This window comes from Pseudophryne corroboree, unplaced genomic scaffold (genome assembly GCF_028390025.1).
Source record: "Pseudophryne corroboree isolate aPseCor3 unplaced genomic scaffold, aPseCor3.hap2 scaffold_1126, whole genome shotgun sequence".
Taxonomy (NCBI): Eukaryota; Metazoa; Chordata; class Amphibia; order Anura; family Myobatrachidae; genus Pseudophryne; species Pseudophryne corroboree.
Window position 1 is genome coordinate 61,207 of NW_026967752.1, and position 19,305 is coordinate 80,511.

At 35.6% G+C, this 19,305-nt stretch overlaps 14 non-coding genes across 14 annotated transcripts; all 14 read left to right on the forward strand.

Moving 5' to 3' along the window:
• Positions 1-1,093: 1,093 nt before the first annotated feature.
• On the forward strand, positions 1,094-1,186 carry TRNAI-UAU (transfer RNA isoleucine (anticodon UAU)). Its single transcript is given in 2 exon segments — positions 1,094-1,131; positions 1,151-1,186. It is a non-coding gene; the product is annotated as a tRNA-Ile (tRNA).
• Positions 1,187-2,017: 831 nt separating this feature from the next.
• On the forward strand, positions 2,018-2,110 carry TRNAI-UAU (transfer RNA isoleucine (anticodon UAU)). The gene is given in 2 exon segments: positions 2,018-2,055; positions 2,075-2,110. It is a non-coding gene; the product is annotated as a tRNA-Ile (tRNA).
• A 1,710-nt stretch (positions 2,111-3,820) lies between these two features.
• Positions 3,821-3,913, forward strand: TRNAI-UAU (transfer RNA isoleucine (anticodon UAU)). The gene is given in 2 exon segments: positions 3,821-3,858; positions 3,878-3,913. It is a non-coding gene; the product is annotated as a tRNA-Ile (tRNA).
• Positions 3,914-4,738: 825 nt separating this feature from the next.
• Positions 4,739-4,831, forward strand: TRNAI-UAU (transfer RNA isoleucine (anticodon UAU)). The gene is given in 2 exon segments: positions 4,739-4,776; positions 4,796-4,831. It is a non-coding gene; the product is annotated as a tRNA-Ile (tRNA).
• An 813-nt stretch (positions 4,832-5,644) lies between these two features.
• Positions 5,645-5,737, forward strand: TRNAI-UAU (transfer RNA isoleucine (anticodon UAU)). The gene is given in 2 exon segments: positions 5,645-5,682; positions 5,702-5,737. It is a non-coding gene; the product is annotated as a tRNA-Ile (tRNA).
• Positions 5,738-6,542: 805 nt separating this feature from the next.
• TRNAI-UAU (transfer RNA isoleucine (anticodon UAU)) lies at positions 6,543-6,635 on the forward strand. Its single transcript is given in 2 exon segments — positions 6,543-6,580; positions 6,600-6,635. It is a non-coding gene; the product is annotated as a tRNA-Ile (tRNA).
• Positions 6,636-8,360: 1,725 nt separating this feature from the next.
• Positions 8,361-8,453, forward strand: TRNAI-UAU (transfer RNA isoleucine (anticodon UAU)). Its single transcript is given in 2 exon segments — positions 8,361-8,398; positions 8,418-8,453. It is a non-coding gene; the product is annotated as a tRNA-Ile (tRNA).
• A 1,709-nt stretch (positions 8,454-10,162) lies between these two features.
• Positions 10,163-10,255, forward strand: TRNAI-UAU (transfer RNA isoleucine (anticodon UAU)). The gene is given in 2 exon segments: positions 10,163-10,200; positions 10,220-10,255. It is a non-coding gene; the product is annotated as a tRNA-Ile (tRNA).
• A 1,716-nt stretch (positions 10,256-11,971) lies between these two features.
• Positions 11,972-12,064, forward strand: TRNAI-UAU (transfer RNA isoleucine (anticodon UAU)). The gene is given in 2 exon segments: positions 11,972-12,009; positions 12,029-12,064. It is a non-coding gene; the product is annotated as a tRNA-Ile (tRNA).
• An 811-nt stretch (positions 12,065-12,875) lies between these two features.
• Positions 12,876-12,968, forward strand: TRNAI-UAU (transfer RNA isoleucine (anticodon UAU)). The gene is given in 2 exon segments: positions 12,876-12,913; positions 12,933-12,968. It is a non-coding gene; the product is annotated as a tRNA-Ile (tRNA).
• A 1,725-nt stretch (positions 12,969-14,693) lies between these two features.
• TRNAI-UAU (transfer RNA isoleucine (anticodon UAU)) lies at positions 14,694-14,786 on the forward strand. Its single transcript is given in 2 exon segments — positions 14,694-14,731; positions 14,751-14,786. It is a non-coding gene; the product is annotated as a tRNA-Ile (tRNA).
• Positions 14,787-16,495: 1,709 nt separating this feature from the next.
• Positions 16,496-16,588, forward strand: TRNAI-UAU (transfer RNA isoleucine (anticodon UAU)). The gene is given in 2 exon segments: positions 16,496-16,533; positions 16,553-16,588. It is a non-coding gene; the product is annotated as a tRNA-Ile (tRNA).
• Positions 16,589-18,301: 1,713 nt separating this feature from the next.
• TRNAI-UAU (transfer RNA isoleucine (anticodon UAU)) lies at positions 18,302-18,394 on the forward strand. Its single transcript is given in 2 exon segments — positions 18,302-18,339; positions 18,359-18,394. It is a non-coding gene; the product is annotated as a tRNA-Ile (tRNA).
• Positions 18,395-19,205: 811 nt separating this feature from the next.
• Positions 19,206-19,298, forward strand: TRNAI-UAU (transfer RNA isoleucine (anticodon UAU)). The gene is given in 2 exon segments: positions 19,206-19,243; positions 19,263-19,298. It is a non-coding gene; the product is annotated as a tRNA-Ile (tRNA).
• Positions 19,299-19,305: the final 7 nt, after the last annotated feature.

Below are 19,305 nucleotides of genomic sequence, written 5' to 3' on the forward strand. Positions count from 1 at the left end.
TGATAACATTGTTGTTGTTGTTGCTTTTTAAACCTTTTCTATCACAGTGGACAGCTTATTCTAATGCAATCTGGCATGCATGTTCCTTTGTTGCTCATCATTCATCACCAAAAATGATTTTATTTTTTTTCAATTCTTATGACTGTACTGATTGTATTAAATAAAATCCACATCTAGCATAACCAATCAATGCTGCAAAGTGCTCCAGTGGCGCAATTGGTCAGCGTGTGGTACTTATAAGACAGTATCTGTTGAGCAATACCGAAGTTGTGAGTTCAAGCCTCACCTGGAGCATCTTTGTATACTGTTTTTTTCCTTTTCGTATGTCATTAGTCATTGATTATAAACTGCTACCTTAATATTTAATATGATATTACAAAGGATGGAAGAAAGAAAGAAAAAACAGTGCATTTAAGTTGTCAGCACACATCTGCTTTGGTTCAAATGCACTGCATATCTTCCTTCAGTCAGCCAACAAAACAGCAATGGAAAAGATTAACATACTGTTGGTAAAGCAGTTGCATCAAATTGATTTTCTGCAATATAGCATGATAATCCATACTGACAGCTCTGGATAGTACCAGCACATTTCTTGCTGGACTTGGTAATGCAAAGAACACAGTAAACAGCTTCATATTTTTTCAAAAAAAATATAATTGACTATTAAAAACCTATCAGTCTTAAATAAGGACATCAGTAAGCACCACTGGCATAATGGATAAGGCACTGTTCTCCTAAGCCAGTGGTTGTGGGTTTAAGTCCCGTCTGAGTTGGAAGTCATTACAGCAAGTGTCTCATCAGTAGAGTTGATATTTTATCCTTGCTTCAACTGTAAAACAGTCTTGCAGTGTTTAGCTTGTAAAAAGTGACCACAGAAGCTAAAATATGACATTAATTATGATAACATTGTTGTTGTTGTTTTTTAAACCTTTTCTATCACCGTGGACAGCTTATTCAAGTGCCATCTGGCATGCATGTTCCTTTGTTGCTCATCATTCATCACCAAAAATGATTTTCTTTTTCAATTCTTATGACTGTACTGATTGTATTGAATAAAATCCATATCTAGCATTACCAATTAATGCTGCAAAGTGCTCCAGTGGCGCAATTGGTCAGCGCGCGGTACTTATAAGACAGTATCTGTTGAGCAATGCCGAGGTTGTGAGTTCAAGCCTCACCTGGAGCGTTTTTGTATACTGTTTTTTTTCCTTTTCTTATGTCATTAGTCATTGATTATAAACTTGTAGCCTTAATATTTAATATGATATTACAAAGGATGGAAGAAAGAAATAAAAAACACACAAACATGATTGTGCATTAAGTTGTCAGCACACATCTGCTTTGGTTCAAATGCTCTGCATATATTCCTTCAGTCAGCCAACAAAACAGCAATGGAAAAGAATAACATACTGTTGGTAAAGCAGTTGCATCAAATTGATTTTCTGCAATATAGCATGATAATCCATACTGACAGCTCTGGATAGTACCAGCACATTTCTTGCTGGACTTGGTAAACCAAAGAACACAGTAAACAGCTTCATATTTTTTCAAAAAATAAATAATTGACTATTAAAAACCTATCAGTCTTAAATAAGGACATCAGTAAGCACCACTGGCATAATGGATAAGGCACTGTTCTCCTAAGCCAGTGGTTGTGGGTTTAAGTCCCGTCTGAGTTGGAAGTCATTACAGCAAGTGTCTCATCAGTAGAGTTGATATTTTATCCTTGCTTCAACTGTAAAACAGTCTTGCAGTGTTTAGCTTGTAAAAAGTGACCACAGAAGCTAAAATATGACATTAATTATGATAACATTGTTGTTGTTGTTGTTGTTGTTGTTGTTGTTTTTTAAACCTTTTCTATCACCGTGGACAGCTTATTCAAGTGCCATCTGGCATGCATGTTCCTTTGTTGCTCATCATTCATCACCAAAAATGATTTTCTTTTTCAATTCTTATGACTGTACTGATTGTATTGAATAAAATCCACATCTAGCATAACCAATTAATGCTGCAAAGAGCTCCAGTGGCGCAATTGGTCAGCGCGCGGTACTTATAAGACAGTATCTGTTGAGCAATGCCGAGGTTGTGAGTTCAAGCCTCACCTGGAGCATCTTTGTATACTGTTTTTTTTCCTTTTCTTATGTCATTAGTCATTGATTATAAACTGCTACCTTAATATTTAATATGATATTACAAAGGATGGAAGAAAGAAAGAAAACACACAAACATGATTGTGCATTTAAGTTGTCAGCACACATCTGCTTTGGTTCAAATGCACTGCATATCTTCCTTCAGTCAGCCAACAAAACAGCAATGGAAAAGATTAACATACTGTTGGTAAAGCAGTTGCATCAAATTGATTTTCTGCAATATAGCATGATAATCCATACTGACAGCTCTGGATAGTACCAGCACATTTCTTGCTGGACTTGGTAATGCAAAGAACACAGTAAACAGCTTCACTTTTTTTCAAAAATAAATAATTGACTATTAAAAACCTATCAGTCTTAAATAAGGACATCAGTAAGCAACACTGGCATAATGGATCAGGCACTGTTCTCCTAAGCCAGTGGTTGTAAGTTTAAGTCCCGTCTGAGTTGGAAGTCATTACAGCAAGTGTCTCATCACTAGAGTTGATATTTTATCCTTGCTTCAACTGTAAAACAGTCTTGCAGTGTTTAGCTTGTAAAAAATGACCACAGAAGCTAAAATATGACATTAATTATGATAACATTGTTGTTGTTGTTGCTTTTTAAACCTTTTCTATCACAGTGGACAGCTTATTCTAATGCAATCTGGCATGCATGTTCCTTTGTTGCTCATCATTCATCACCAAAAATGATTTTATTTTTTTTCAATTCTTATGACTGTACTGATTGTATTAAATAAAATCCACATCTAGCATAACCAATCAATGCTGCAAAGTGCTCCAGTGGCGCAATTGGTCAGCGTGTGGTACTTATAAGACAGTATCTGTTGAGCAATACCGAGGTTGTAAGTTCAAGCCTCACCTGGAGCATCTTTGTATACTGTTTTTTTCCTTTTCGTATGTCATTAGTCATTGATTATAAACTGCTACCTTAATATTTAATATGATATTACAAAGGATGGAAGAAAGAAAGAAAAAACACAGTGCATTTAAGTTGTCAGCACACATCTGCTTTGGTTCAAATGCACTGCATATCTTCCTTCAGTCAGCCAACAAAACAGCAATGGAAAAGATTAACATACTGTTGGTAAAGCAGTTGCATCAAATTGATTTTCTGCAATATAGCATGATAATCCATACTGACTGCTCTGGATAGTACCAGCACATTTCTTGCTGGACTTGGTAATGCAAAGAACACAGTAAACAGCTTCATATTTTTTCAAAAAATAAATAATTGACTATTAAAAACCTATCAGTCTTAAATAAGGACATCAGTAAGCACCACTGGCATAATGGATAAGGCACTGTTCTCCTAAGCCAGTGGTTGTGGGTTTAAGTCCCGTCTGAGTTGGAAGTCATTACAGCAAGTGTCTCATCAGTAGAGTTGATATTTTATCCTTGCTTCAACTGTAAAACAGTCTTGCAGTGTTTAGCTTGTAAAAAGTGACCACAGAAGCTAAAATATGACATTAATTATGATAACATTGTTGTTGTTGTTTTTTAAACCTTTTCTATCACCGTGGACAGCTTATTCAAGTGCCATCTGGCATGCATGTTCCTTTGTTGCTCATCATTCATCACCAAAAATGATTTTCTTTTTCAATTCTTATGACTGTACTGATTGTATTGAATAAAATCCATATCTAGCATTACCAATTAATGCTGCAAAGTGCTCCAGTGGCGCAATTGGTCAGCGCGCGGTACTTATAAGACAGTATCTGTTGAGCAATGCCGAGGTTGTGAGTTCTAGCCTCACCTGGAGCATTTTTGTATACTGTTTGTTTTCCTTTTCTTATGTCATTAGTCATTGATTATAAACTTGTAGCCTTAATATTTAATATGATATTACAAAGGATGGAAGAAAGAAATAAAAAACACACAAACATGATTGTGCATTAAGTTGTCAGCACACATCTGCTTTGGTTCAAATGCACTGCATATATTCCTTCAGTCAGCCAACAAAACAGCAATGGAAAAGAATAACATACTGTTGGTAAAGCAGTTGCATCAAATTGATTTTCTGCAATATAGCATGATAATCCATACTGACAGCTCTGGATAGTACCAGCACATTTCTTGCTGGACTTGGTAAACCAAAGAACACAGTAAACAGCTTCATATTTTTTCAAAAAATAAATAATTGACTATTAAAAACCTATCAGTCTTAAATAAGGACATCAGTAAGCACCACTGGCATAATGGATAAGGCACTGTTCTCCTAAGCCAGTGGTTGTGGGTTTAAGTCCCGTCTGAGTTGGAAGTCATTACAGCAAGTGTCTCATCAGTAGAGTTGATATTTTATCCTTGCTTCAACTGTAAAACAGTCTTGCAGTGTTTTGCTTGTAAAAAGTGACCACAGAAGCTAAAATATGACATTAATTATGATAACATTGTTGTTGTTGTTGTTGTTGTTGTTTTTTAAACCTTTTCTATCACCGTGGACAGCTTATTCAAGTGCCATCTGGCATGCATGTTCCTTTGTTGCTCATCATTCATCACCAAAAATGATTTTCTTTTTCAATTCTTATGACTGTACTGATTGTATTGAATAAAATCCACATCTAGCATAACCAATTAATGCTGCAAAGAGCTCCAGTGGCGCAATTGGTCAGCGCGCGGTACTTATAAGACAGTATCTGTTGAGCAATGCCGAGGTTGTGAGTTCAAGCCTCACCTGGAGCATCTTTGTATACTGTTTTTTTTCCTTTTCTTATGTCATTAGTCATTGATTATAAACTGCTACCTTAATATTTAATATGATATTACAAAGGATGGAAGAAAGAAAGAAAACACACAAACATGATTGTGCATTTAAGTTGTCAGCACACATCTGCTTTGGTTCAAATGCACTGCATATCTTCCTTCAGTCAGCCAACAAAACAGAAATGGAAAAGATTAACATACTGTTGGTAAAGCAGTTGCATCAAATTGATTTTCTGCAATATAGCATGATAATCCATACTGACAGCTCTGGATACTACCAGCACATTTCTTGCTGGACTTGGTAATGCAAAGAACACAGTAAACAGCTTCACTTTTTTTCAAAAATAAATAATTGACTATTAAAAACCTATCAGTCTTAAATAAGGACATCAGTAAGCACCACTGGCATAATGGATAAGGCACTGTTCTCCTAAGCCAGTGGTTGTGGGTTTAAGTCCCGTCTGAGTTGGAAGTCATTACAGCAAGTGTCTCATCAGTAGAGTTGATATTTTATCCTTGCTTCAACTGTAAAACAGTCTTGCAGTGTTTAGCTTGTAAAAAGTGACCACAGAAGCTAAAATATGACATTAATTATGATAACATTGTTGTTGTTGTTGTTTTTTAAACCTTTTCTATCACAGTGGACAGCTTATTCAAGTGCCATCTGGCATGCATGTTCCTTTGTTGCTCATCATTCATCACCAAAAATTATTTTCTTTTTCAATTCTTATGACTGTACTGATTGTATTGAATAAAATCCACATCTAGCATAACCAATTAATGCTGCAAAGAGCTCCAGTGGCGCAATTGGTCAGCGCGCGGTACTTATTAGACAGTATCTGTTGAGCAATGCCGAGGTTGTGAGTTCAAGCCTCACCTGGAGCATCTTTGTGTACTGTTTTTTTTTTCCTTTACTTATGTCATTAGTCATTGATTATAAACTGCTACCTTAATATTTAATATGATATTACAAAGGATGGAAGAAAGAAAGAAAAAACACAAACATGATTGTGCATTTAAGTTGTCAGCACACATCTGCTTTGGTTCAAATGCACTGCATATCTTCCTTCAGTCAGCCAACAAAACAGCAATGGAAAAGATTAACATACTGTTGGTAAAGCAGTTGCATCAAATTGATTTTCTGCAATATAGCATGATAATCCATACTGACAGCTCTGGATAGTACCAGCACATTTCTTGCTGGACTTGGTAATGCAAAGAACACAGTAAACAGCTTCACTTTTTCCTCAAAAATAAATAATTGACTATTAAAAACCTAACAGTCTTAAATAAGAACATCAGTAAGCACCACTGGCATAATGGATAAGTCACTGCCCTCCTAAGACAGGGGTCCAAGTTCCATATGGGGTGGAAGTCATTACAGCAAGTGTCTCATCACTAGAATTGATATTTTATCCTTGCTTCGACTGTAAAACAGTCTTGCAGTGTTTAGCTTGCAAAAAATGACCACAGAAGCTAAAATATGACATTTATTATGATAACATTGTTGTTGTTTTTTTTAAACATTTTCTATCACCGTGGACATCTTATTTAAGTACCATCTGGCATGCATGTTCCTTTGTTGCTCATCATTCATCACCAAAAATGATTTTCTTTTTCAATTCTTATGACTGTACTGATTGCATTGAATAAAATCCACATCTAGCATAACAAATCAATGTTGCAAAGCGCTCCAGTGGCGCAATTGGTCAGCGCACGGTACTTATAAGACAGTATCTGTTGAGCAATGCCGAGGTTGTGAGTTCAAGCCTCACCTGGAGCATTTTTGTATACTGTTTTTTTTCCTTTTCTTATGTCATTAGTCATTGATTATAAACTGCTACCTTAATATTTAATATGATATTACAAAGGATGGAAGAAAGAAAGAAAAAACACAAACATGATTGTGCATTTAATTTGTCAGCACACATCTGCTTTGGTTCAAATGCACTGCATATCTTCCTTCAGTCAGCCAACAAAACAGCAATGGAAAAGATTAACATACTGTTGGTAAAGCAGTTGCATCAAATTGATTTTCTGCAATATAGCATGATAATCCATACTGACAGCTCTGGATAGTACCAGCACATTTCTTGCTGGACTTGGTAATGCAAAGAACACAGTAAACAGCTTCACTTTTTTTCAAAAATAAATAATTGACTATTAAAAACCTATCAGTCTTAAATAAGGACATCAGTAAGCACCACTGGCATAATGGATAAGGCACTGTTCTCCTAAGCCAGTGTTTGTGGGTTTAAGTCCCGTCTGAGTTGGAAGTCATTACAGCAAGTGTCTCATCAGTAGAGTTGATATTTTATCCTTGCTTCAACTGTAAAACAGTCTTGCACTGTTTAGCTTGTAAAAAATGACCACAGTAGCTAAAATATGACATTAATTAGGATAACATTGTTGTTGTTGTTTTTTAAACCTTTTCTATCACAGTGGACAGCTTATTCAAGTGCCATCTGGCATGCATGTTCCTTTGTTGCTCATCATTCATCACCAAAAATTATTTTCTTTTTCAATTCTTATGACTGTACTGATTGTATTGAATAAAATCCACATCTAGCATAACCAATTAAGGTTGCAAAGTGCTCCAGTGGCGAAATTGGTCAGCGCGCGGTACTTATAAGACAGTATCTGTTGAGCATTGCCGAGGTTGTGAGTTCAAGCCTCACTTGGAGCAGCTTTGTATAATGTTTTTTTTTTCCTTTTTTTATTTCATTAGTCATTGATTATAAACTGCTACCTTAATATTTAATATGATATTACAAAGGATGGAAGAAAGAAAGAAAAAACACAAACATGATTGTGCATTTAAGTTGTCAGCACACATCTGCTTTGGATCAAATGCACTGCATATCTTCCTTCAGTCAGCCAACAAAACAGCAATGGAAAAGATTAACATACTGTTGGTAAAGCAGTTGCATCAAATTGATTTTCTGCAATATAGCATGATAATCCATACTGACAGCTCTGGATAGTACCAGCACATTTCTTGCTGGACTTGGTAATGCAAAGAACACAGTAAACAGCTTCACTTTTTTTCAAAAATAAATAATTGACTATTAAAAACCTATCAGTCTTAAATAAGGACATCAGTAAGCACCACTGGCATAATGGATAAGGCACTGTTCTCCTAAGCCAGTGGTTGTGGGTTTAAGTCCCGTCTGAGTTGGAAGTCATTACAGCAAGTGTCTCATCAGTAGAGTTGATATTTTATCCTTGCTTCAACTGTAAAACAGTCTTGCAGTGTTTAGCTTGTAAAAAGTGACCACAGAAGCTAAAATATGACATTAATTATGATAACATTGTTGTTGTTGTTGTTGTTGTTTTTTTAAACCTTTTCTATCACCGTTGACAGCTTATTCAAGTGCCATCTGGCATGCATGTTCCTTTGTTGCTCATCATTCATCACCAAAAATGATTTTCTTTTTCAATTCTTATGACTGTACTGATTGTATTGAATAAAATCCACATCTAGCATAACCAATTAATGCTGCAAAGAGCTCCAGTGGCGCAATTGGTCAGCGCGCGGTACTTATAAGACAGTATCTGTTGAGCAATGCCGAGGTTGTGAGTTCAAGCCTCACCTGGAGCATCTTTGTACACTGTTTTTTTTTCCTTTTCTTATGTCATTAGTCATTAATTATAAACTGCTACCTTAATATTTAATATGATATTACAAAGGATGGAAGAAAGAAAGAAAACACACAAACATGATTGTGCATTTAAGTTGTCAGCACACATCTGCTTTGGTTCAAATGCACTGCATATCTTCCTTCAGTCAGCCAACAAAACAGCAATGGAAAAGATTAACATACTGTTGGTAAAGCAGTTGCATCAAATTGATTTTCTGCAATATAGCATGATAATCCATACTGACAACTCTGGATACTACCAGCACATTTCTTGCTGTACTTGGTAATGCAAAGAACACAGTAAACAGCTTCACTTTTTTTCAAAAATAAATAATTGACTATTAAAAACCTATCAGTCTTAAATAAGGACATCAGTAAGCACCACTGGCATAATGGATAAGGCACTGTTCTCCTAAGCCAGTGGTTGTGGGTTTAAGTCCCGTCTGAGTTGGAAGTCATTACAGCAAGTGTCTCATCACTAGAGTTGATATTTTATCTTTGCTTCAACTGTAAAACAGTCTTGCAGTGTTTAGCTTGTAAAAAATGACCACATAAGCTAAAATATGACATTTATTATGATAACATTGTTGTTGTTGTTTTTTAAACCTTTTCTATCACCGTGGACAGCTTATTCAAGTGCCATCTGGCATGCATGTTCCTTTGTTGCTCATCATTCATCACTGAAAATGATTTTCTTTTTCAATTCTTATGAATGTACTGATTGTATTGAATAAAATCCACATCTAGCATAACCAATTAATGCTGCAAAATGCTCCAGTGGCGCAATTGGTCAGCGCGCGAAACTTATAAGACAGTATCTGTTGAGCAATGCCAAGGTTGTGAGTTCAAGCCTCACTTAAAGCATCTTTGTGTACTGTTTTTTTTTTCCTTTACTTATGTCATTAGTCATTGATTATAAACTGCTACCTTAATATTTAATATGATATTACAAAGGATGGAAGAAAGAAAGAAAAAACACAAACATGATTGTGCATTTAAGTTGTCAGCACACATCTGCTTTGGTTCAAATGCACTGCATATCTTCCTTCAGTCAGACAACAAAACAGCAATGGAAAAGATTAACATACTGTTGGTAAAGCAGTTGCATCAAATTGATTTTCTGCAATATAGCATGATAATCCATACTGACAGCTCTGGATAGTACCAGCACATTTCTTGCTGGACTTGGTAATGCAAAGAACACAGTAAACAGCTTCACTTTTTCCTCAAAAATAAATAATTGACTATTAAAAACCTAACAGTCTTAAATAAGAACATCAGTAAGCACCACTGGCATAATGGATAAGTCACTGCCCTCCTAAGACAGGGGTCCAAGTTCCATATCGGGTGGAAGTCATTACAGCAAGTGTCTCATCACTAGAATTGATATTTTATCCTTGCTTCGACTGTAAAACAGTCTTGCAGTGTTTAGCTTGCAAAAAATGACCACAGAAGCTAAAATATGACATTTATTATGATAACATTGTTGTTGTTTTTTTTAAACATTTTCTATCACCGTGGACATCTTATTTAAGTACCATCTGGCATGCATGTTCCTTTGTTGCTCATCATTCATCACCAAAAATGATTTTCTTTTTCCATTCTTATGACTGTACTGATTGCATTGAATAAAATCCACATCTAGCATAACAAATCAGTGTTGCAAAGCGCTCCAGTGGCGCAATTGGTCAGCGCACGGTACTTATAAGACAGTATCTGTTGAGCAATGCCGAGGTTGTGAGTTCAAGCCTCACCTGGAGCATTTTTGTATACTGTTTTTTTTCCTTTTCTTATGTCATTAGTCATTGATTATAAACTGCTACCTTAATATTTAATATGATATTACAAAGGATGTAAGAAAGAAAGAAAAAACACAAACATGATTGTGCATTTAATTTGTCAGCACACATCTGCTTTGGTTCAAATGCACTGCATATCTTCCTTCAGTCAGCCAACAAAACAGCAATGGAAAAGATTAACATACTGTTGGTAAAGCAGTTGCATCAAATTGATTTTCTGCAATATAGCATGATAATCCATACTGACAGCTCTGGATAGTACCAGCACATTTCTTGCTGGACTTGGTAATGCAAAGAACACAGTAAACAGCTTCACTTTTTTTCAAAAATAAATAATTGACTATTAAAAACCTATCAGTCTTAAATAAGGACATCAGTAAGCACCACTGGCATAATGGATAAGGCATTGTTCTCCTAAGCCAGTGTTTGTGGGTTTAAGTCCCGTCTGAGTTGGAAGTCATTACAGCAAGTGTCTCATCACTAGAGTTGATATTTTATCTTTGCTTCAACTGTAAAACAGTCTTGCAGTGTTTAGCTTGTACAAAATGACCACAGTAGCTAAAATATGACATTAATTAGGATAACATTGTTGTTGTTGTTTTTTAAACCTTTTCTATCACAGTGGACAGCTTATTCAAGTGCCATCTGGCATGCATGTTCCTTTGTTGCTCATCATTCATCACCAAAAATGATTTTCTTTTTCAATTCTTATGACTGTACTGATTGTATTGAATAAAATCCACATCTAGCATAACCAATTAATGCTGCAAAGTGCTCCAGTGGCAAAATTGGTCAGCGCGCGGTACTTATAAGACAGTATCTGTTAAGCATTGCCGAGGTTGTGAGTTCAAGCCTCACTTGGAGCAGCTTTGTATAATGTTTTTTTTTCCTTTTTTTATTTCATTAGTCATTGATTATAAACTGCTACCTTAATATTTAATATGATATTACAAAGGATGGAAGAAAGAAAGAAAAAACACAAACATGATTGTGCATTTAAGTTGTCAGCACACATCTGCTTTGGTTCAAATGCACTGCATATCTTCCTTCAGTCAGCCAACAAAACAGCAATGGAAAAGATTAACATACTGTTGGTAAAGCAGTTGCATCAAATTGATTTTCTGCAATATAGCATGATAATCCATACTGACAGCTCTGGATAGTACCAGCACATTTCTTGCTGGACTTGGTAATGCAAAGAACACAGTAAACAGCTTCACTTTTTTTCAAAAATAAATAATTGACTATTAAAAACCTATCAGTCTTAAATAAGGACATCAGTAAGCACCACTGGCATAATGGATAAGGCACTGTTCTCCTAAGCCTGTGGTTGTGGGTTTAAGTCCCGTCTGAGTTCGAAGTCATTACAGCAAGTGTCTCATCACTAGAGTTGATATTTTATCCTTGCTTCAACTGTAAAACAGTCTTGCAGTGTTTAGCTTGTAAAAAATGACCACAGAAGCTAAAATATGACATTTATTATGATAACATTGTTGTTGTTGTTGTTTTTTAAACCTTTTCTATCACCGTGGACAGCATATTCAAGTGCCATCTGGCATGCATGTTCCTTTGTTGCTCATCATTCATCACCAAAAATGATTTTCTTTTTCAATTCTTATGACTGTACTGATTGTATTGAATAAAATCCACATCTAGCATAACCAATTAATGCTGCAAGTGCTCCAGTGGCGCAATTGGTCAGCGCACGGTACTTATAAGACAGTATCTGTTGAGCAATGCCGAGGTTGTGAGTTCAAGCCTCACTTGGAGCAGCTTTGTATAATAGTTTTTTTCATTTTTTTATGTCATTAGTCATTGATTATAAACTGCTACCTTAATATTTAATATGATATTACAAAGGATGGAAGAAAGAAAGAAAAAACACAAACATGATTGTGCATTTAAGTTGTCAGCACACATCTGCTTTGGTTCAAATGCACTGCATATCTTCCTTCAGTCAGCCAACAAAACAGCAATGGAAAAGATTAACATACTGTTGGTAAAGCAGTTGCATCAAATTGATTTTCTGCAATATAGCATGATAATCCATACTGACAGCTCTGGATAGTACCAGCGCATTTCTTGCTGGACTTGGTAATGCAAAGAACACAGTAAACAGCTTCAATTTTTTTTCAAAAAAAAATAATTGACTATTAAAACCCTATCAGTCTTAAATAAGGACATCAGGAAGCACCACTGGCATAATGGATAAGGCACTGTTCTCCTAAGCCAGTGGTTGTGGGTTTAAGTCCCGTCAGAGTTGGAAGTCATTACAGCAAGTGTCTCATCACTAGAGTTTATATTTTATCCTTGCTTCAACTGTAAAACAGTCTTGCAGTGTTTAGCTAGTAAAAAATGACTACAGAAGCTAAAATATGACATTAATTATGATAACATTGTTGTTGTTGTTTTTTAAACCTTTTCTATCACAGTGGACAGCTTATTCCAGTGCCATCTGGTATGCATGTTCCTTTGTTGCTCATCATTCATCACCAAAAATGATTTTCTTTTTCAATTCTTATGAATGTACTGATTGTATTGAATAAAATCCACATCTAGCATAACCAATTAATGCTGCAAAGAGCTCCAGTGGCGCAATTGGTCAGCGTGCGGTACTTATAAGACAGTATCTGTTGAGCAATGCCGAGGTTGTGAGTTCAAGCCTCACCTGGAGCATCTTTGTATACTGTTTTTTTTCCTTTTCTTATGTCATAAGTCATTGATTATAAACTGCTACCTTAATATTTAATATGATATTACAAAGGATGGAAGAAAGAAAGAAAAAACACAAACATGATTGTGCATTTAAGTTGTCAGCACACATCTGCTTTGGTTCAAATGCACTGCATATCTTCCTTCAGTCAGCCAATAAAACAGCAATGGAAAAGATTAACATACTGTTGGTAAAGCAGTTGCATCAAATTGATTTTCTGCAATATAGCATGATAATCCATACTGACAGCTCTGGATAGTACCAGCACATTTCATGCTGGACTTGGTAATGCAAAGAACACAGTAAACAGCTTCACTTTTTTTCAAAAATAAATAATTGACTATTAAAAACCTATCAGTCTTAAATAAGGACATCAGTAAGCACCACTGGCATAATGGATAAGGCACTGTTCTCCTAAGCCAGTGGTTGTGGGTTTAAGTCCTGTCTGAGTTGGAAGTCATTACAGCAAGTGTCTCATCAGTAGAGTTGATATTTTATCCTTGCTTCAACTGTAAAACAGTCTTGCAGTGTTTAGCTTGTAAAAAATGACCACAGAAGCTAAAATATGACATTTATTATGATAACATTGTTGTTGTTGTTTTTTAAACCTTTTCTATCACCGTGGACAGCTTATTCAAGTGCCATCTGGCATGCATGTTCCTTTGTTGCTCATCATTCATCACCAAAAATGATTTTCTTTTTCAATTCTTATGAATGTACTGATTGTATTGAATAAAATCCACATCTAGCATAACCAATTAATGCTGCAAAGTGCTCCAGTGGCGCAATTGGTCAGCACGTGAAACTTATAAGACAGTATCTGTTAAGCAATGACAAGGTTGTGAGGTCAAGCCTCACCTGGAGGATCTTTGTATACTGTTTTTTTTTCCTTTTCTTATGTCATTAGTCATTGATTATAAACTGCTACCTTAATATTTAATATGATATTACAAAGGATGGAAGAAAGAAAGAAAAAACACAAACATGATTGTGCATTTAAGTTGTCAGCACACATCTGCTTTGGTTCAAATGCACTGCATATCTTCCTTCAGTCAGCCAACAAAACAGCAATGGAAAAGATTAACATACTGTTGGTAAAGCAGTTGCATCAAATTGATTTTCTGCAATATAGCATGATAATCCATACTGACAGCTCTGGATAGTACCAGCACATTTCTTGCTGGACTTGGTAATGCAAAGAACACAGTCAACAGCTTCACTTTTTCCTCAAAAATAAATAATTGACTATTAAAAACCTATCAGTCTTAAATAAGGACATCAGTAAGCACCACTGGCATAATGGATAAGGCACTGTTCTCCTAAGCCAGTGGTTGTGGGTTTAAGTCCCGTCTGAGTTGGAAGTCATTACAGCAAGTGTCTCATCAGTAGAGTTGATATTTTATCCTTGCTTCAACTGTAAAACAGTCTTGCAGTGTTTAGCTTGTAAAAAGTGACCACAGAAGCTAAAATATGACATTAATTATGATAACATTGTTGTTGTTGTTGTTGTTGTTTTTTTAAACCTTTTCTATCACCGTTGACAGCTTATTCAAGTGCCATCTGGCATGCATGTTCCTTTGTTGCTCATCATTCATCACCAAAAATGATTTTCTTTTTCAATTCTTATGACTGTACTGATTGTATTGAATAAAATCCACATCTAGCATAACCAATTAATGCTGCAAAGAGCTCCAGTGGCGCAATTGGTCAGCGCGCGGTACTTATAAGACAGTATCTGTTGAGCAATGCCGAGGTTGTGAGTTCAAGCCTCACCTGGAGCATCTTTGTACACTGTTTTTTTTTCCTTTTCTTATGTCATTAGTCATTAATTATAAACTGCTACCTTAATATTTAATATGATATTACAAAGGATGGAAGAAAGAAAGAAAACACACAAACATGATTGTGCATTTAAGTTGTCAGCACACATCTGCTTTGGTTCAAATGCACTGCATATCTTCCTTCAGTCAGCCAACAAAACAGCAATGGAAAAGATTAACATACTGTTGGTAAAGCAGTTGCATCAAATTGATTTTCTGCAATATAGCATGATAATCCATACTGACAACTCTGGATACTACCAGCACATTTCTTGCTGTACTTGGTAATGCAAAGAACACAGTAAACAGCTTCACTTTTTTTCAAAAATAAATAATTGACTATTAAAAACCTATCAGTCTTAAATAAGGACATCAGTAAGCACCACTGGCATAATGGATAAGGCACTGTTCTCCTAAGCCAGTGGTTGTGGGTTTAAGTCCCGTCTGAGTTGGAAGTCATTACAGCAAGTGTCTCATCACTAGAGTTGATATTTTATCTTTGCTTCAACTGTAAAACAGTCTTGCAGTGTTTAGCTTGTAAAAAATGACCACATAAGCTAAAATATGACATTTATTATGATAACATTGTTGTTGTTGTTTTTTAAACCTTTTCTATCACCGTGGACAGCTTATTCAAGTGCCATCTGGCATGCATGTTCCTTTGTTGCTCATCATTCATCACTGAAAATGATTTTCTTTTTCAATTCTTATGAATGTACTGATTGTATTGAATAAAATCCACATCTAGCATAACCAATTAATGCTGCAAAATGCTCCAGTGGCGCAATTGGTCAGCGCGCGAAACTTATAAGACAGTATCTGTTGAGCAATGCCAAGGTTGTGAGTTCAAGCCTCACTTAAAGCATCTTTGTGTACTGTTTTTTTTTTCCTTTACTTATGTCATTAGTCATTGATTATAAACTGCTACCTTAATATTTAATATGATATTACAAAGGATGGAAGAAAGAAAGAAAAAACACAAACATGATTGTGCATTTAAGTTGTCAGCACACATCTGCTTTGGTTCAAATGCACTGCATATCTTCCTTCAGTCAGACAACAAAACAGCAATGGAAAAGATTAACATACTGTTGGTAAAGCAGTTGCATCAAATTGATTTTCTGCAATATAGCATGATAATCCATACTGACAGCTCTGGATAGTACCAGCACATTTCTTGCTGGACTTGGTAATGCAAAGAACACAGTAAACAGCTTCACTTTTTCCTCAAAAATAAATAATTGACTATTAAAAACCTAACAGTCTTAAATAAGAACATCAGTAAGCACCACTGGCATAATGGATAAGTCACTGCCCTCCTAAGACAGGGGTCCAAGTTCCATATCGGGTGGAAGTCATTACAGCAAGTGTCTCATCACTAGAATTGATATTTTATCCTTGCTTCGACTGTAAAACAGTCTTGCAGTGTTTAGCTTGCAAAAAATGACCACAGAAGCTAAAATATGACATTTATTATGATAACATTGTTGTTGTTTTTTTTAAACATTTTCTATCACCGTGGACATCTTATTTAAGTACCATCTGGCATGCATGTTCCTTTGTTGCTCATCATTCATCACCAAAAATGATTTTCTTTTTCCATTCTTATGACTGTACTGATTGCATTGAATAAAATCCACATCTAGCATAACAAATCAGTGTTGCAAAGCGCTCCAGTGGCGCAATTGGTCAGCGCACGGTACTTATAAAACAGTATCTGTTGAGCAATGCCGAGGTTGTGAGTTCAAGCCTCACCTGGAGCATTTTTGTATACTGTTTTTTTTCCTTTTCTTATGTCATTAGTCATTGATTATAAACTGCTACCTTAATATTTAATATGATATTACAAAGGATGTAAGAAAGAAAGAAAAAACACAAACATGATTGTGCATTTAATTTGTCAGCACACATCTGCTTTGGTTCAAATGCACTGCATATCTTCCTTCAGTCAGCCAACAAAACAGCAATGGAAAAGATTAACATACTGTTGGTAAAGCAGTTGCATCAAATTGATTTTCTGCAATATAGCATGATAATCCATACTGACAGCTCTGGATAGTACCAGCACATTTCTTGCTGGACTTGGTAATGCAAAGAACACAGTAAACAGCTTCACTTTTTTTCAAAAATAAATAATTGACTATTAAAAACCTATCAGTCTTAAATAAGGACATCAGTAAGCACCACTGGCATAATGGATAAGGCATTGTTCTCCTAAGCCAGTGTTTGTGGGTTTAAGTCCCGTCTGAGTTGGAAGTCATTACAGCAAGTGTCTCATCACTAGAGTTGATATTTTATCTTTGCTTCAACTGTAAAACAGTCTTGCAGTGTTTAGCTTGTACAAAATGACCACAGTAGCTAAAATATGACATTAATTAGGATAACATTGTTGTTGTTGTTTTTTAAACCTTTTCTATCACAGTGGACAGCTTATTCAAGTGCCATCTGGCATGCATGTTCCTTTGTTGCTCATCATTCATCACCAAAAATGATTTTCTTTTTCAATTCTTATGACTGTACTGATTGTATTGAATAAAATCCACATCTAGCATAACCAATTAATGCTGCAAAGTGCTCCAGTGGCAAAATTGGTCAGCGCGCGGTACTTATAAGACAGTATCTGTTAAGCATTGCCGAGGTTGTGAGTTCAAGCCTCACTTGGAGCAGCTTTGTATAATGTTTTTTTTTCCTTTTTTTATTTCATTAGTCATTGATTATAAACTGCTACCTTAATATTTAATATGATATTACAAAGGATGGAAGAAAGAAAGAAAAAACACAAACATGATTGTGCATTTAAGTTGTCAGCACACATCTGCTTTGGTTCAAATGCACTGCATATCTTCCTTCAGTCAGCCAACAAAACAGCAATGGAAAAGATTAACATACTGTTGGTAAAGCAGTTGCATCAAATTGATTTTCTGCAATATAGCATGATAATCCATACTGACAGCTCTGGATAGTACCAGCACATTTCTTGCTGGACTTGGTAATGCAAAGAACACAGTAAACAGCTTCACTTTTTTTCAAAAATAAATAATTGACTATTAAAAACCTATCAGTCTTAAATAAGGACATCAGTAAGCACCACTGGCATAATGGATAAGGCACTGTTCTCCTAAGCCTGTGGTTGTGGGTTTAAGTCCCGTCTGAGTTCGAAGTCATTACAGCAAGTGTCTCATCACTAGAGTTGATATTTTATCCTTGCTTCAACTGTAAAACAGTCTTGCAGTGTTTAGCTTGTAAAAAATGACCACAGAAGCTAAAATATGACATTTATTATGATAACATTGTTGTTGTTGTTTTTTAAACCTTTTCTATCACCGTGGACAGCATATTCAAGTGCCATCTGGCATGCATGTTCCTTTGTTGCTCATCATTCATCACCAAAAATGATTTTCTTTTTCAATTCTTATGACTGTACTGATTGTATTGAATAAAATCCACATCTAGCATAACCAATTAATGCTGCAAGTGCTCCAGTGGCGCAATTGGTCAGCGCACGGTACTTATAAGACAGTATCTGTTGAGCAATGCCGAGGTTGTGAGTTCAAGCCTCACTTGGAGCAGCTTTGTATAATAGTTTTTTTCATTTTTTTATGTCATTAGTCATTGATTATAAACTGCTACCTTAATATTTAATATGATATTACAAAGGATGGAAGAAAGAAAGAAAAAACACAAACATGATTGTGCATTTAAGTTGTCAGCACACATCTGCTTTGGTTCAAATGCACTGCATATCTTCCTTCAGTCAGCCAACAAAACAGCAATGGAAAAGATTAACATACTGTTGGTAAAGCAGTTGCATCAAATTGATTTTCTGCAATATAGCATGATAATCCATACTGACAGCTCTGGATAGTACCAGCGCATTTCTTGCTGGACTTGGTAATGCAAAGAACACAGTAAACAGCTTCAATTTTTTTTCAAAAAAAAATAATTGACTATTAAAACCCTATCAGTCTTAAATAAGGACATCAGGAAGCACCACTGGCATAATGGATAAGGCACTGTTCTCCTAAGCCAGTGGTTGTGGGTTTAAGTCCCGTCAGAGTTGGAAGTCATTACAGCAAGTGTCTCATCACTAGAGTTTATATTTTATCCTTGCTTCAACTGTAAAACAGTCTTGCAGTGTTTAGCTAGTAAAAAATGACTACAGAAGCTAAAATATGACATTAATTATGATAACATTGTTGTTGTTGTTTTTTAAACCTTTTCTATCACAGTGGACAGCTTATTCCAGTGCCATCTGGTATGCATGTTCCTTTGTTGCTCATCATTCATCACCAAAAATGATTTTCTTTTTCAATTCTTATGAATGTACTGATTGTATTGAATAAAATCCACATCTAGCATAACCAATTAATGCTGCAAAGAGCTCCAGTGGCGCAATTGGTCAGCGTGCGGTACTTATAAGACAGTATCTGTTGAGCAATGCCGAGGTTGTGAGTTCAAGCCTCACCTGGAGCATCTTTGT